This window comes from Rana temporaria, chromosome 8, assembly GCF_905171775.1.
Source record: "Rana temporaria chromosome 8, aRanTem1.1, whole genome shotgun sequence".
Classification (NCBI taxonomy): domain Eukaryota; kingdom Metazoa; phylum Chordata; class Amphibia; order Anura; family Ranidae; genus Rana; species Rana temporaria.
The window spans coordinates 86,229,680-86,244,455 of record NC_053496.1 but is presented as its reverse complement, the minus strand read 5'-3'; the positions used below and the strand labels follow the sequence as shown (position 1 = coordinate 86,244,455).

The window sequence follows — 14,776 nt, the reverse complement described above, 5'->3', positions numbered from 1 at the left end:
GGTTTACTGAGTTAAAGGGGTTGTAAAGGGAAAAAAAAAATTTCCTAAATATCTTCCTTTACCTTAGTGCAGTCCTCCTTCACTTACCTCATCCTTCGATTTTGCTTTTAAATGTCCTTATTTCTTCTGAGAAATGCTCACTTCCTGTTCTTCTTCTGTCTGTAACTCACCACCGCAATGCAAGGCTTTTTTCCTGGTGTGGAGAAAGCCTCTTGAGGGGGGAGGGGGCGAGCAGGCAAGTCAGGACACTCTCTACTTTGCAGATAGAGAAAGGAGCTGTGTGTTAGTGGGTGTCCTGACACTCCTGCTCGCCCCCCCAAGAGGCTTTCTCCACACCAGGGAGAAAGCCTTGCATTATGGTGGTGAGTTACAGACAGAAGAACAGGAAGTGAGGATTTCTCAGAAGAAATAAGGACATTTAAAAGCAAAATCGAAGGACGAGGTAAGTGAAGGAGGACTTCACTAAGGTAAAGAAAGCTATTTAGGGAAAATAATGTTTCCTTTACAACCCCTATTAACATTTAGGTCTAGGGGATTTGGAAAAGCGTTTTTTAAATACCCGATCCTCTGCTTCTGCAGGCTCTGCTGCGTTGCTAGACCAGTCCCTGCAGCCCCTTCTCTTTTTGCAGACAGATTGGGAGGGGAGTTGTTTGCCTTACGTTTTATTAAATGCGAATACTACACCTTTCTTACATTTTTACCAAAGTGGAAAATCTTTTTTTAACTGCTTAACCAGTTCCCTACCGAGCCATAGTAATATGACGTCGGCAGAACTGTCTCTACCTCAGAGTGGACGTCATATGACGTCCTTTGCATCGCATTTAAACAAGCATCTCTCCGCTCTGCCTAGTGACAATGACAGTGATCACTGCTTCCTGTAATCGGAAGCGGTGATCACTGTCTTGTTACACACAGCCTATCCCCCCTACAGTTAAAAGCACTCATCAGCGCACACTTAACCCCTACAGCGCCACCTAGGGGTTAACTCTTTCACTGCCAGTGTAATTTTCACAGTAATCAGTGCATTTTTATACCACTAATCGCTGTAAAAATGACAATGGTCCCAAAAATGTGTCAAAAGTGTCTGATGTGTCCGCCATAATGTCGCAGTCACAATAAATCGCCGCCATTACTAAAAATTATTAATAAAAATGCCATAAAACTATCTCCTATTTTTTAGACGCTATAACTTTTGTGCAAACTGATCAATAAACGCTTATTGCGATTTTTTTTTTTTACCATAAATATGTAGAATAATACATATTGGCCTAAACTGAGGGAAAAAAAAGTTTTTTTTAATATATTTTTTGGGGGGATATTTATTATAGCAAAAAGTAAAATAAATTTGCATTTTTTTTTCAAAATTGACGCTCTATTTTTGTTTATAGCGCAAAAAATAAAAACTGCAGAGGTGATCAAATACCACCAAAAGAAAGCTCTATTTGTGGGAAAAAAAAGAACGCCAATTTTGTTTGGGAGCCACGTCGCACGACCGTGCAATTGTCAGTTAAAGCAACTCAGTGCCGAATTGCAAAAAGTGGCTTGGTCTTTGATCAGCGAAATGGTCTCAGGCTGAAGTGGTTAAAGTGATTGTAAAGCTTTGTTTTACTTTTTTCTATAAAATAACAAGCATGTCTTACTTCCCTGCTCTATGTAATGGTTTTGAACAGATTAGCCACAATCCTCCTCTTCTGGGGTCCCCCGTCGGCACTCCTGGCACCTGCGCTTCGGCAAGTCCTCCCATAGAAAGCAGATTTCTATGGCGGCACTTGTGTGAGCTTACATGTTAGCCACTCTTTTCTGCGTCTATTGACACAGCGCGGCTCAGCCCCACTCCCTTATTACAGGATTTGATTGCCAGAAACGCGAGCCAATGGCTTCCATTGATAATAAACTGTTGTGTTAGGAAAGAGAGAGCGGAGAGAGACTGCTCTCATGCACAGCTCTGGATGGAAATCGGATTCAAGTAAGTTTGGGGGGATGAGGGGGGATTCTGCGACACAAGAGTCTTCTTTTTTTTTTTATCTTAATGTATAGAATGTATTACGGTAAGAAACCTTTAGGCTTTAGAACCACTGTATGTGAGCGTGGGGAAGGGTTAGAGCTTCCGTTGTGTTTTACTGCTTATCAGGGCTCCGAACACAAATAGTAATACAAATCTGATGAGGGTTCTAGCTGACCCCACTATTACCCCGTTATTGTTTTATTGCTCTCTGTGTTGCTGTTGGAGATTTCACCTCACTCACTCACTGTCTGAAACAGTGGCGTCCCTAATAGAAATAGAAACCCTCCAGAGGTTCCAACATTTACCCACTAAATGATCAAACCTATCAGCACAAGAAAAAAAAGTTTAGGCTGGATATATATATACTTAAAAGTTTTGGTTGGTTACTAGAACTTGGAACCAGGAATCTGTTAAAGTGGGGGTTGCTATTTCTCAACACTTTTTTGCCTTCTTGGCCACTAATTCCATAGCAGAATCCTGAAAATGTCACTCTTTGTGCTGATAGAAGGAGAAAGCAGAGTGACAAAGTGATGAGCCATGACTGTGCTGCTACTCCTTTTACTGTCCAGTCACAGGCTGGGGTTGGGCTTAGAAGAAGTGGGTTAAATGATGCAGGCCATCAGACTAGCAGCAGCAAAATAGTATGGTGGAAAAAATCTCTTGATTGAAGGTGAATATTGTAGTGTATTTGATAATTTATCTTTTAATTGGCTATGGTTTTTTATTTACTTATTTATTTATTTTACTGCAATTTTGCTTTAATTTGTTTTTTTTATCATAACATAGTATGAACAAAATGTAGTCACTAAAAAAATATATTTATATATATATATTTTTTTTATAGTAATAGAAAAAATAATAATAATGTAAAACCTTTGAGAGAATTACAAAGTTATTAAACTTCTGTATTTATTTGAGTTCAAAATCCTATTGCCTTGTGTCTGGAAGGGTCTTGGTGTCTGTGTTGATGCTGCACTTCCTCCTCTGAATCACAGAACTGACTTTTATTGGGGGAGGTGGGTAATTCGACCTTGTCACTAGCGAGCCAAATGCATTTCTTCTTCTGGCTTACACAAAGCATGCTAGTTATGCATTTGGCCATAGTTTGCAGCCTTAATCTGAGCAGCTGCTGCCTGACAGTAAGCGTGGACAAGTGCAGTGTGCTTTCATTTGGAGACTTTCAAATTGCAGTACCTGTTCACCAAGGATTTTAGAGAGATATGATTGTTCAGTGGAAAGTTCACTAACAGGTAAGACACAGCATCTTATTTTGTTCCTTTCTGCAGAACCTAGAATGCGTTAAGGATTTTCTTATATTCAACAATATTGGTTATCATGTTGATCCTACTTAAGCTGACACTTCGAACATTGCACACAGTATCCAAAGCTTAATATTTTACTACTGCTGGTATTTAAAATGTCTGTGGTGCTACATAGTTTTAACTGTATAAGGAAAAGATAGTTGCTAATGTATACATGCACGTGTATGTGCTTTTATGACCATTGTGTTTAAAGTGCACATATTAGGCACAATTCTTTTCTGTACTAAAACATTGTTTTACATTTTATTTTATCCTTGTGCCGCTTGCGTATACACTTTCCATAGCAGGTTTAGGAAAGCTGAACCAAAGAGAAATAGAGCTAGAGTAAACCTTTCAGAATATTCATTTTTTTCTCTGAGATTATGAATGTTGAGCTTAATTGTTAAAGTGCAATATACAGTTTCATATATTGTAGAATAAGAATGTGCATGTTAGAAAATCTGAAATCCATTGGTGATTGGCATGATGCTGGATTTAATCAAGGAACGCAGTATTTCAGCCATAATCACTACAGAGTAAGTCATTTCTATGTATTTATTGTATTTTAATTTTTCCAAGAACTGAAACTTCTTATATTTGTCTTTTGCTTATAGATAAACATTGCAGGCTTTATTTAGGTTAGTAAATGTAGAAATGCGTGTCTGGAAATATAATATATCTGTTTCTTTTGTGACCTTGTGTATCTCTTAACATTGGAGATAAAACGGTTCATAAAAAAAAAAAAAAAAGACAGACACCTGCCTATTATATTACAGCGTCAATAGATGTTTGAACTTATACTTTGTGTGTTTGTTTTCTTATGTGTTTACTAAACGTTATTGTGTTTGTAGAAATGCAGGTAATGATAGCTTGAGCAATTAACATTTTTTCCTGAGATTCTATTGTTTATGATTTGCAGTGGTACAGCTCAAGTAGTTGGCTTTATCATTCAGCTTTCAGGGAAACCAGACTGTACAGTGCCTTTCAGAGACAATGCTTATTATTATTGTTTATGAAGTGCCAACATTTTCCAAGGATTCCATCACAGCTTTGGCCTCACGCATGCCATTGTATTATTTTTGGAACTTAGAAAAGATGCTCAAAAATTGCATGAACACTTCATAGCATGCTGCTTACTAACTTAATCCAGGAGTCCTCATGAAGCGGCGTTGAATTTAATTAATACCTGGAAGGGCCATTTTCTGTTTGCAGTGAGCATGCTAATTACTGATTTACTTATGCCAGTAACATCATGAATAGATTGCTAAAAGTCCTCCTTTAAAATGCAACATTGTTTATTTGAATTGAGCCATGAGCATGATCTAATAGAATCACTGAAATTCTGAAGAATTTTTTTCTAGATTATAGCACAAATGTAATTTTATGTGGCTCTTTGAGCTATTGATTATGTTTTCATAAGCTTTTTTTAACTGTTACAAAATTATGAATTTCCATGGACTGGCAAAAAAGGATGGCGTACATGACCTCAGTTTAAGACTTTGCAGTTGATTTGCTAAAGGCAAATAGGCTGCACCCGCAATTACAAAAGTACTTTTATTTATCCAATCCTCTGCCCTTTCAGGCTCCTCTGCACTGCCTGACCAGTCCCTGCAGTTTTTTCTCCCCTATGCTCCATCATCATCAAGACCAATGCAGGGACAATCCATCAGAGCGTGGGGGAGCACCATCTGCTGGGGGCACACAGGATCAAGTGTGTAAAATTGCTTTTAAGTTCCCTAGACAGAAATGATCAGTAACACTAGCAGTGGGAGTACAGCCCCACTGCATGGAATGGTTTTTCTGTATCTTGGAGTTGGGCTTTGAAAAGCATGATGGCGGTAATGTTTTAGTGAACAGTCTGTGCATATATATATATATATATATATATATATATATATATATATCATGTATTATATTTTAGAAGGCCCTAGTACCTTCGTAATAAATGAGGTATTAGGCTTTAGTCACACTTGTGCCCTTTTGTGTGTCTTAGTTTGTTGTACTGCATCAAACTGCACCAAGAATGCAGCAAGCAAGACATTTTTATTTAATACAGTAACTGTGTACATAAAAAAGGCTTGTGAGAACAGGACCCAGTCATTTATGGTATATAAATCTGTAATTCATTTAGTGGTGCCCCCTGGCAGGTGATGTAGGCTGAGCATAATTTGGCATAATTTTAGCTCCTGAAGGCGGAGATGGACCGGAGTTCCTAATGTTTTTGGTTTACTTTGCTGCAAACTGTCACCAGGTTGCAGCTCCCAGGATTGCCTCACCAAGGGGTTATCAGGAATAGAACTGCTAGAGTGTGGATATTGTGCACTAGGCAGCAAGGAGGAGAATATTCAGGTCCAGGCAAGGGGTTTTGATAGGCAGCAAATAAGAGAGTAGTCAAGTCAAAGCAGGGGTCAAAGGCAGGTGGCAATCAAGAGATTAGCTGGGTCAGTCCGAGTTGGCAGTGGTCAGGTATTCTCACAGGTAGGTATTTATAGCTCTTTGCACAAGAATAGCTGACAATAAGCTGCAGTGCTAGACACTTCAAATGTGGCTGAAGCTTAAATACTCTTTTGGTCGAAGAAAATGGCCAGTAGACCCCTGAATGCCCTACCTGGCATTCTGCAAGCACCATCTGAAGTCCGGGCAGAGATTATGCAAGTACCAGCTGAATCCCTGCCCTGGCTTCAGAAAGTACAGTAACAACATGCAAGAGACAGCCAATTGTACACACTTATGTACTGCTACATGGTAGCAATAAACACTGCAAAATAAGCATCTAAGGCCTTGTTCGCATGGGACGTCTTAATCCGTGTTGTGTGCATCTCCATGCCGGCAGTCGCATTGCTGTCTATTGGGATGCAGAGGCTGCATGAACACCCAGGGTTCGTCTGGGGCTGTGCACTCATGCAGATGTCACTTTGGGAGCAGTGGCTGTGTTGTGTCCGGCCGCTGCATTCCAATTGACAGCTATGGGACTGCCAGCCCAGGGATGCACGTAATGCCTGTGATTTCCTGTGCTCATAAACCTAGCTCTGAGCAGGGTACATAAATCGCCCTGTGTAAATGAGACCCAATAATGGTGCTGCATCTTCTTTCGGATTATAGTGTAGCCAGTCTATAATTGTTTTGAATATTTCAGTAAGCATTCTACTAGGACTTGCATGACATGTTTTCTGACTGATGGACTCCAGTGCATTCTTAAGATGGAAAATATGGCAATGGTAACCAATCAACTCCTAAGTGAACTCTCATCTTGGCACAGCCATGCCAGCCATTGAGAGAGATCTTTCTAGCTGGGATTTCAAACAGTATTGAAGACCTAGTGAACTCCTCTTTGTGGGGAATAAAAATCTGTCCAGTTTGATTCTCCCCATTATTCTTACTCATAGACACCACAGTCATTTGTTGAGCACGCGTGCCATGGGGCTGGTACAGATCACTGATGTGCTGGGCTTTTTCTTTAAAAGCTATCAAATATATAAATATATTGTTTGCAATAAGGACTAAGAATCAGTGGACTGCTAACATGCTGTAGGAAACCGTCCACCAATTTACCTTAATCTAATCTCTGTATTATCCCAGAGAGCACCTCAATGTCACAGGGAGTGTACTTTCTGAAGCCTGTCATGTGTAATGTCCTTTCTCTCTGATTCATGTGTTGCCAGTCAGTGTCAGACTACTAGGACATGTTGAATCTGGTGGTTAGTGAGAGAAGCCACAAAGGTGAACTGGTTGATTAAAGCAATCACTGGTTGAAAAGCAACAATGCTGAGAAGGCAGGCTTTTCTCTCTATGTATTTTTTTGGGGGGTTTATTTTAATTTTTAACTTAAGTGTATTTGTGTTGTCCAGAGTACATTATTTTCAGTGTAATGTTTTTGTGAGAAGTAAATTAGGCATATAATTGTGTCGTTTTTTCCACATATTTCACAGTATGAGTACTTTAGTACTTTTCTTGTGGATAGTCAACTATTGTTTACAGTATACCCAGCCACAGTCATTATAGATTTTCCTCTGCAGTAACTATTTCACAGTTCTACCCATGCCTTTCTTTTAAAATATTTGAAATTCCCAACTGTGGTTTTATTTAATTTTATTTTTTTTGCAAAAACAAAGATTTCCCTGAATATTTTGGCTTTTACCACTTGGCAATTCTCAGATATGAACCAAAACTATTTATGTAATTATGCTATAAAAGATTATTCTGGGGAAAAAGCCTTTTCTGTTTTGTTGATTATCCGCAGCCAACAAAGCTCTCCCATTGGTACAGATACCCCAGCACACTATACCAAAGTCCCTGTTGCTATAAAAGAGGCTCATACAATTTAAGCTGACCATATTTAGATTGAGATATGGGCAGTTCAGCAGGGAGCAGCCAAATTTCGATCCATGTATGGGCAGTCTGATTATACAACCAGCCTATCAGATTTTACATGTGATTACTGCCAGTGGCTATAGCACCTAACAGTAATCATTTTATTCTGCCAGCTAGGAAGGCGCCCCACACACCTCAATCCCTCCTCAGCCGACAGAATACAATAGCGCTGCGGGAGGCATACCCCCATCAACACTATACCTAACAACACTGTCTGTGCTGATGGGGGAATTGAACTTTCAGATTTTTTTTTCAGAAAATCAATTAATCTATGTCTTGCCTTAGACTCTTAGGGGTTGATTTACTAAAACCGAGTGCAAAATCTGGTGTAGCTGTTCAATTAACTTCAATTAAGCTTTGACAAAAAAACCTGGAAGCTGATTGGTTTCTATGCAGAGCTCTTTAGACTCTCACCCTTGTAAAGCTCAATATGAGACCACATAGCGCAAAGTTAAGGGATACGTTCACCTTTTGGAACATGCAACATGTTCCACCCATATTTAGAATTTATTTTAATTCCTGTTTGTTAAAATCAATACAATCAAATTGAAAAAAATATATATTTTCAGATAAAATGTAAGCCACTACATTTTATGTAATTCCCTATTTCCTTTATGTCTTTTCTAAACAAGTTTTGAGCAGCTTTCTTGAAGCCTTTAAAGTAGCTTTCGGCTGAGAGTACAGAACAGAGATCTGAATTAGAGGATTGACTGTGGCTTTAAACTAGCTTGATACAGGCTTTCATCCAGTTTTGGAATAAAACATACTTTTTTTTTCTTAAAGTTGCAGTTACAATCCCAATTAAGATCTGTAGTCAACACGCCTCGATTATTTCTAGGAGAGGCATTAATGGCTTTAATAAATTAGCAAGAAATGTATTAATTGCTTTGCGAATGCTTAATAAAACAGATTTACATCAGACTAAGAGTAATACACTAAAATTAAACAATACATTTGTGTAAATGAATAAAGCTTTTATCAACTTAGGGCTACAGTCACTCCCGTTAAAATCTGTATTCAACAGTTCTAGACTAGTGCTGAAGGTTTTTTTTTTTTTTTGGCATTAAGGGCTCATGCACACAGAACCTAAAAATCTGCTGCTACAGTCGTTGAGCATTTTTTCTACTTCCAGTAAAAGCTCTATGTAAGTCTGTGTGTCCACACAGGCATATTAGAAGAGGAGTGTTTACAAGCAGGAAAAAGAGGAGCCAAAAAGCAGAAAAAATACAGAATGTAACCAAACGCATCTAAATGCGCAAACAGCCAGGGGGCAGAGTAAATTCATATTTGGCTAACATAATTAATTAATTAATGCTCAAACGCTAGACATGCCTGAATGTGTGTGCAATACATGACTTTGAGTGTGTTTTGTAAACAGCATTTTCCTGCCAGAAGTTCTGGCATTCAGAGGTGCTTTTAGGTCCCATTCACACTTGTCAATTTGGAATTGCAGGCAGAATTGGTACAATTCTGTCCACAATTCCAAAGCTGTGTGCCAATCGATGCAAAACGTGCAAAAAATGGCACTTCAAATACGGTGTTACCGTATTTATCGGCGTATAACACGCACAGGCGTATAACACGCACCCTAACTTTAAGCGGCAAGCTTCAGGAATTTTTTTTTCACAGCCCCCTGCGTATAACACACAGGCACAGTTTACCCTCTAATTTCAGGATAACAAAGTGAGTGTTATACGCCAATAAATACAGTAATTTGCCGCAATTGTTAGTGCGACAGAATCATGCTGCAATTGCAGAAAAACATGAGCTTAAAGGGGTTGTAAAGGCAGAAGGTTTTTTATCTTAATGCCTCCTATGCATTAAGATAAAAAACCTTCTGTGTGCAGCAGCCCTCCTAATACTTACCTGAGCCCATCTCTATCCAGTGATGTTGCAGGAGTGTCTCGTCTGCCCCAGGACTCCCCTCCTTATTGGCTGAGACAGCCATGCAACACCATTGGCTCCCGCTGCTGTCGATCAAAGTCAGTCAGCCAATAAGGAGAGAAAGGGGGTGGGGTCAGGCTGCGGCTCCGTGTCAAAATTGACACAGGGAGCAGTGGCTCGGCTTGGGTGCCCCCATAGCAGGACGGTGGGAGGGGCCAGAAGTTCCGAAGAGGGACCTGAGAAGAGGAGGATCTGGGCTGCTTTTTGCTAAACCAACTGCACAGAGGAGGTAAGTATAACATGTTTGTTATGTTCAGATAGATAGATAGATACTGTAGATAGATAGATAGATAGATACATACATAGATCTACATTATCAGATGTGTTGTAAATCTTGTTTACGTCAAACAAGGATTTATAAACTAAAGGGCTGTACACATGGGCTGAATGTCGTGTTGGATCGGCAGGTTCAATAGAAACTGGCCGACATTTGGCCCATGTGTACAGCAGCCAGTCCGACAGAAGCTGGTCGTTAGGAATGGCATGAGCGAAAAAGGCCTGCTGATCAGCGCTGTCAGCCAATGGTCGTGTGTTCTGAGGGGGGGGGGGGCAGCAATCTCCCTGTCAGAACACAATAGCTCATCATGGAAGATTACTGTATAAACTGGGTTATTATTAAAGCGGCTCCTTCTGAGCTCTGGGTTGAACACAAAAACTGTTAAGCCTCGTACACACGATCGGATTAGATTCCATCAGATAACCGATCGTGTGTACAGGGCTTTAGTGTGTACTAGGCTTTAGATTAAATAATACCTTAAAGGTATCTATAGACATGAAACACTTGTTGCATAGTCAAAAGTCTGTAGGTGCCAGAAGACTGTAGCAGACAACACTTATTAATCTAAGAATAAATATTGATTGGTCTTGCTTCCACTAGGAATACATTTGTGTTTTTCTCCATAAAACACTTATCAGGGGAAAACAATTTTTTTTCTAAAGGGTGATCTGTTGCATTCCATGGACATCCCAAATGGACAATGGATCATGTAATTCCTTAAAGTGGTTGTAAGGTATAAAGTTTTTTACGTTAATACGTTCTCTGCATTAAGGTTAAAGCCTTTTACGTGTAGCTCCCCCAGCCCCCTAAATACTCACCTGAGCTCGATCCCAGTCCAGCACTCTGCACGTCTGCAGCAGCTCTTCTACCCAGTCAGTCAAAGCCTGTGAGCCGAGAGTGGGGTCGGGGTCAAGCCAGGCTGTGTGTCTGAATAGATGCAAACAGCCTGGCTCAGAAGCAAACTTACATGAGTGTCTCCATAGCAAGCGGTGGGAGGAGCCAGGAGCGCTGTCAGGGACCCAATAAGAGTAGAATAAGGGCTACTATGTGCAAATTCATTGCAAAGAGCAGGTAAGTATGACATGGTTATAAGGAGGCATTACAATCACTATAAAGTAAGCATCCTAATGCCGCGTACACACGATCGGATTTTCCGTCGAAAAAAACCTTGAATGGTTTTTCCGACGGAATTCCGCTCAAGCTTGGCTTGCATACACACGATCACACAAAAGTTCTCTGAACTTTCGTCCGTCAAGAATGCGGTTACGTACAACACTACAATGAGCCGAGAAAATTAAGTTCAATGCTTCCGAGCCTGCGTCGAATTGTTTCCGAGCAGGCGTTGGAATTTTGCGCGTCGGAATTGCTACAAACGATCTGATTTTCCGACAGGAATCTTTTCCGTCAGAAAATTTGAGAACCAGCTCTCAATCTTTTGTTGGTGGAATTTCTGACAGCAAAAGTCAGATGGAGCATACACACGGTCGGAATTTCTCACATCAGACTTTTGCTGTCGGAATTTCCGATTGTGTGTATGGGGCATAAGAAAGAAATGTATCAAATCAGTTTATGCTGTGCTCCCCCCCCCCATGCCTCCCAATACCTGCCACCAATGAAGCATTATTAGGGCCTTGAAAATGTATTCATACCCCTTTAAATGTTCCAAACCTTTTCTTGTTGCAACCAAAAATGTAAATTTATTTTATTGGGATTTTATTGAGATTTTATGTGATGGACCAACACAAAGTGGCACATAATTGTTAAGTGGCAGGGAAATGATAAATGTTTTTCAAAAGTTTTTGCAAATAAATGAAATGTGTAGCGTGATTTTGTATTTTGGGGATGTCTCTACCAGCTTTTCACATCTAGAGAGTGACATTTTTACAAAAATAGCTCAAGCTCTGTCAGATTGGATGGGGAGTGTCTGTGAATGGCAATTTTCAAGTCTTGCCACAGATTCTCAATTGAATTTAGGTCTGGACTTTGACTGGGCCATTCTAACACATCGTGATCTAAACCAGGGGTGTCCACACTTTTTTTCAAAGAGGGCCAGATTTGATGAAGTGAACATGCATGAGGGCCGACCATTTTGCCCGACATTCTGTGAACCATTAAAATTTGGTCTAAGTGTGTTCGTCCGAGCACTAAGGATGGATTCACACCTATGCATTTTTAGTGCTTTTTGCATTTTGCAGATTTGCACTACAGTCCATTTAACATGGTTTTCTATGGAACACGTTCTGTAGTGCAAATCTGCAAAATGCAAAACGCACTAAAAATGTGTAGGTGTGAATCAAGCCTCATACACAGCCCAACAAGAATTCGCATGCCTTTGTGGCTGTGTGTGGTGACGAGATGAGCTTGAGCATGTTATTTGGATATACCGTATTTATTGGGGTATAACACGCACCTTCACTTTAAGAGGGAAGACTCAGGAAAAAATGCAGCATCCCCCTTGCCCTGAATGCAGCATCCCCCTTGCCCTGAATGCAGCACCCTCCTTGCCCTGAATGCAGCACCCCGCTTGCCCTGAATGCAGCACCCCGCTTGCCCTGAATGCAGCACCCTGTTGCCCTGAATGCAGCACCCCCATTGACATGAATGCAGACTCACCATTGCCATCAGGGCAGCCTGATTCATGTCAATCTGCAGCCTTGGAGGAGACAGGGAGGGGGCGGGACGAGCGCCGACAGACATACAGAAGAAACTCCTGGTTTATCGGCGGCCTCTTTAATAGAAAGTCCCGCCTCCTATGATGGACAGAACAGTTGTCCAATGGCAGCGCAGGAGATGGGACTTTCTTTTACAGAGGTTGTTGTGTAAACAGGAAATACTCCTGTATGCATGGCACTCATCCCACCTCCTCCCTGTCCCACCAAGGCAGCCAACATGTATTTCTTTTGTGGACCCTGGCGCTCGCGGATTCGTTGGGAGCCACAAAAGATATACATTTCAAAATGACCAGGCAGGCCGTCTGAAACTGGAACGCAGACCACAAACCAGATTTTGGGCAAGCCTGATCTAAACCATTACATTGTAGCTCTGGCTGTATGTTTAGAGTCGTTGTCCTGCTGAAAGGTGAACCTCTGGCCCAGTCTCAAGTCTTTTGCAGACGCTAACAGGTTTTCTTCTAAGATTGTCCCGTATTTTGCTCCATCCATCTTCCCATCAACTTTGACCAGCTTCCCTGTCCCCGCTGAAGAAAGGAATCCCCACAACATGATGCTGCAATCACCATGTTTCATGGTGGGGGTGGTGTGTTCAGAGTGATGTGCAGTGTTAGTTTTCTGCCACACATAGCGTTTTGCTTTTAGCCCAAAAAGTTTAATTTTGGTCTCATCTGACCAGAGCACCTTATTCCACATGTTTGCTGTGTCCCCCACATGGCTTCTCGCAAACTGCAAACAGGACTTCGTATGGCTTTCTTTCAACAATGTTTTTCCTCTTGCCACTCTTCCATAAAGGCCAGATTTGTGGAGTGCACGACTAATAGTTGTCCTGTGGACAGATTTTTGCACCTGAACTTTGGATCTCTGCAGCTACTCCAGAGTTTACATGGGCCTCTTGGCTGATTTTCTGAATGCTCTCCTTGCCCGACCTGTCGGTTTGGTTCATGTCAGTTGAGAGTCATGTCTTGGTAGGTTTTCAGTTGTGCCATACTCTTTCCATTTTCGAATGATATATTGAACAGTGCTCCATGAGATGTTCAAAGCTTGTGATAGTTTTTTTATAACCTAATCATTCTTTAAACTTCTCCACAACTTTATCCCTGACCTGTCTGGTGTGTTCCTTGGCCTTCATGATGCTGTTTGTTCACTAAGGTTCTCTAACAAACCTCTGAGGGTTTCATAGAACAGCTGTATGTATACAGAGATTACAATATACATAGGTGGACTCTATTTACTAATTGACTAACTTCTGAATGCAACTGGTTACACTAGATTTTAGTTAGGGGTATTAGAGTAAAGGGGGCTGAATACAAATGCACCCCACACTTTTCAGATATTTATTTGTCAAAAATGTGGAAAACCATTTATCATTTTCCTTCCACTTCACAATTATGTACCACTTTGTGTTGGTCTATCACATAATATTCCAATAAAATACATTTGTTTTTGGTTGTAACATGACATAATGTGGAACATTTCAAGGGGAATGAATACCTTTTGAAGGCACTGTAGGCACTTAGGCAAAAGCTAGTTTGCAAAAAAAATGTCATACAGAAATCCTGTGTTCTTTGTAGGTATTTTTGAGACATATTAAACTCAACATTATCAGATTGTTCTATAGCTTCATGTAGGCTAATGAAGAATAAAAAAAAAGAAAATATAATAAACACTCCTATTTCAGCTGTAGACTATACAGTGCCGTTTATTTTTAGAAAGTTACACTTACTGTGATGCAAAATTTATGATAAAGCCACTGTTAAAAAAAAAAAAAAAGTTTTTATTTTGGTCTCTGTGAATAGTGCCAGAAGTGTTATATATTTTTTCTGTGATGTAACCAGTTCTTATAGTCATTTCCACTATGTTCACAATAACAAACTACAACGTTCAGATTCTCAACTTAGATATACATAGCCAGATTCAGGTAGGCGGACGCATCGTTAGGCAGGCGTAGCGTATGGCCTATAGGCTACGCCGCCGTAAGTTAGAGAGGCAAGTACTGTATTCACAAAAGCACTTGCCTCCTAAGTTACGGCGGTGTAGCGTATATGGGCCGGCCTAAGCATGCCTAATTCAAATGTGGAACAGGGGGGCATGTTTTATGTAAATGACTGGTGACTTGACGTGATTGACGTTTTTAACGAACGGCGCATGCGCCATCCATGGACATATCCCAGTGTGCATTGCTCCAAAGTACGCCGATTCGACGTGA

At 40.6% G+C, this 14,776-nt stretch overlaps 1 protein-coding gene across 5 annotated transcripts in view; it reads left to right on the top strand.

The window, feature by feature from the left end:
• The window catches only part of PLCE1 (phospholipase C epsilon 1), a 509,323-nt gene that overhangs the window by 193,140 nt on the left and 301,407 nt on the right, over positions 1-14,776 (top strand). The window contains exon 1 of one of the 5 annotated variants that reach the window (XM_040362144.1): positions 2,941-3,255. The exons of the other annotated variants lie outside the window; for them this stretch is intronic. The gene's annotated coding sequence lies outside the window, so the exon portion shown is untranslated. Of the gene's footprint in view, positions 1-2,940; positions 3,256-14,776 lie in introns of those variants that run through there. 5 annotated transcript variants of the gene reach the window in all.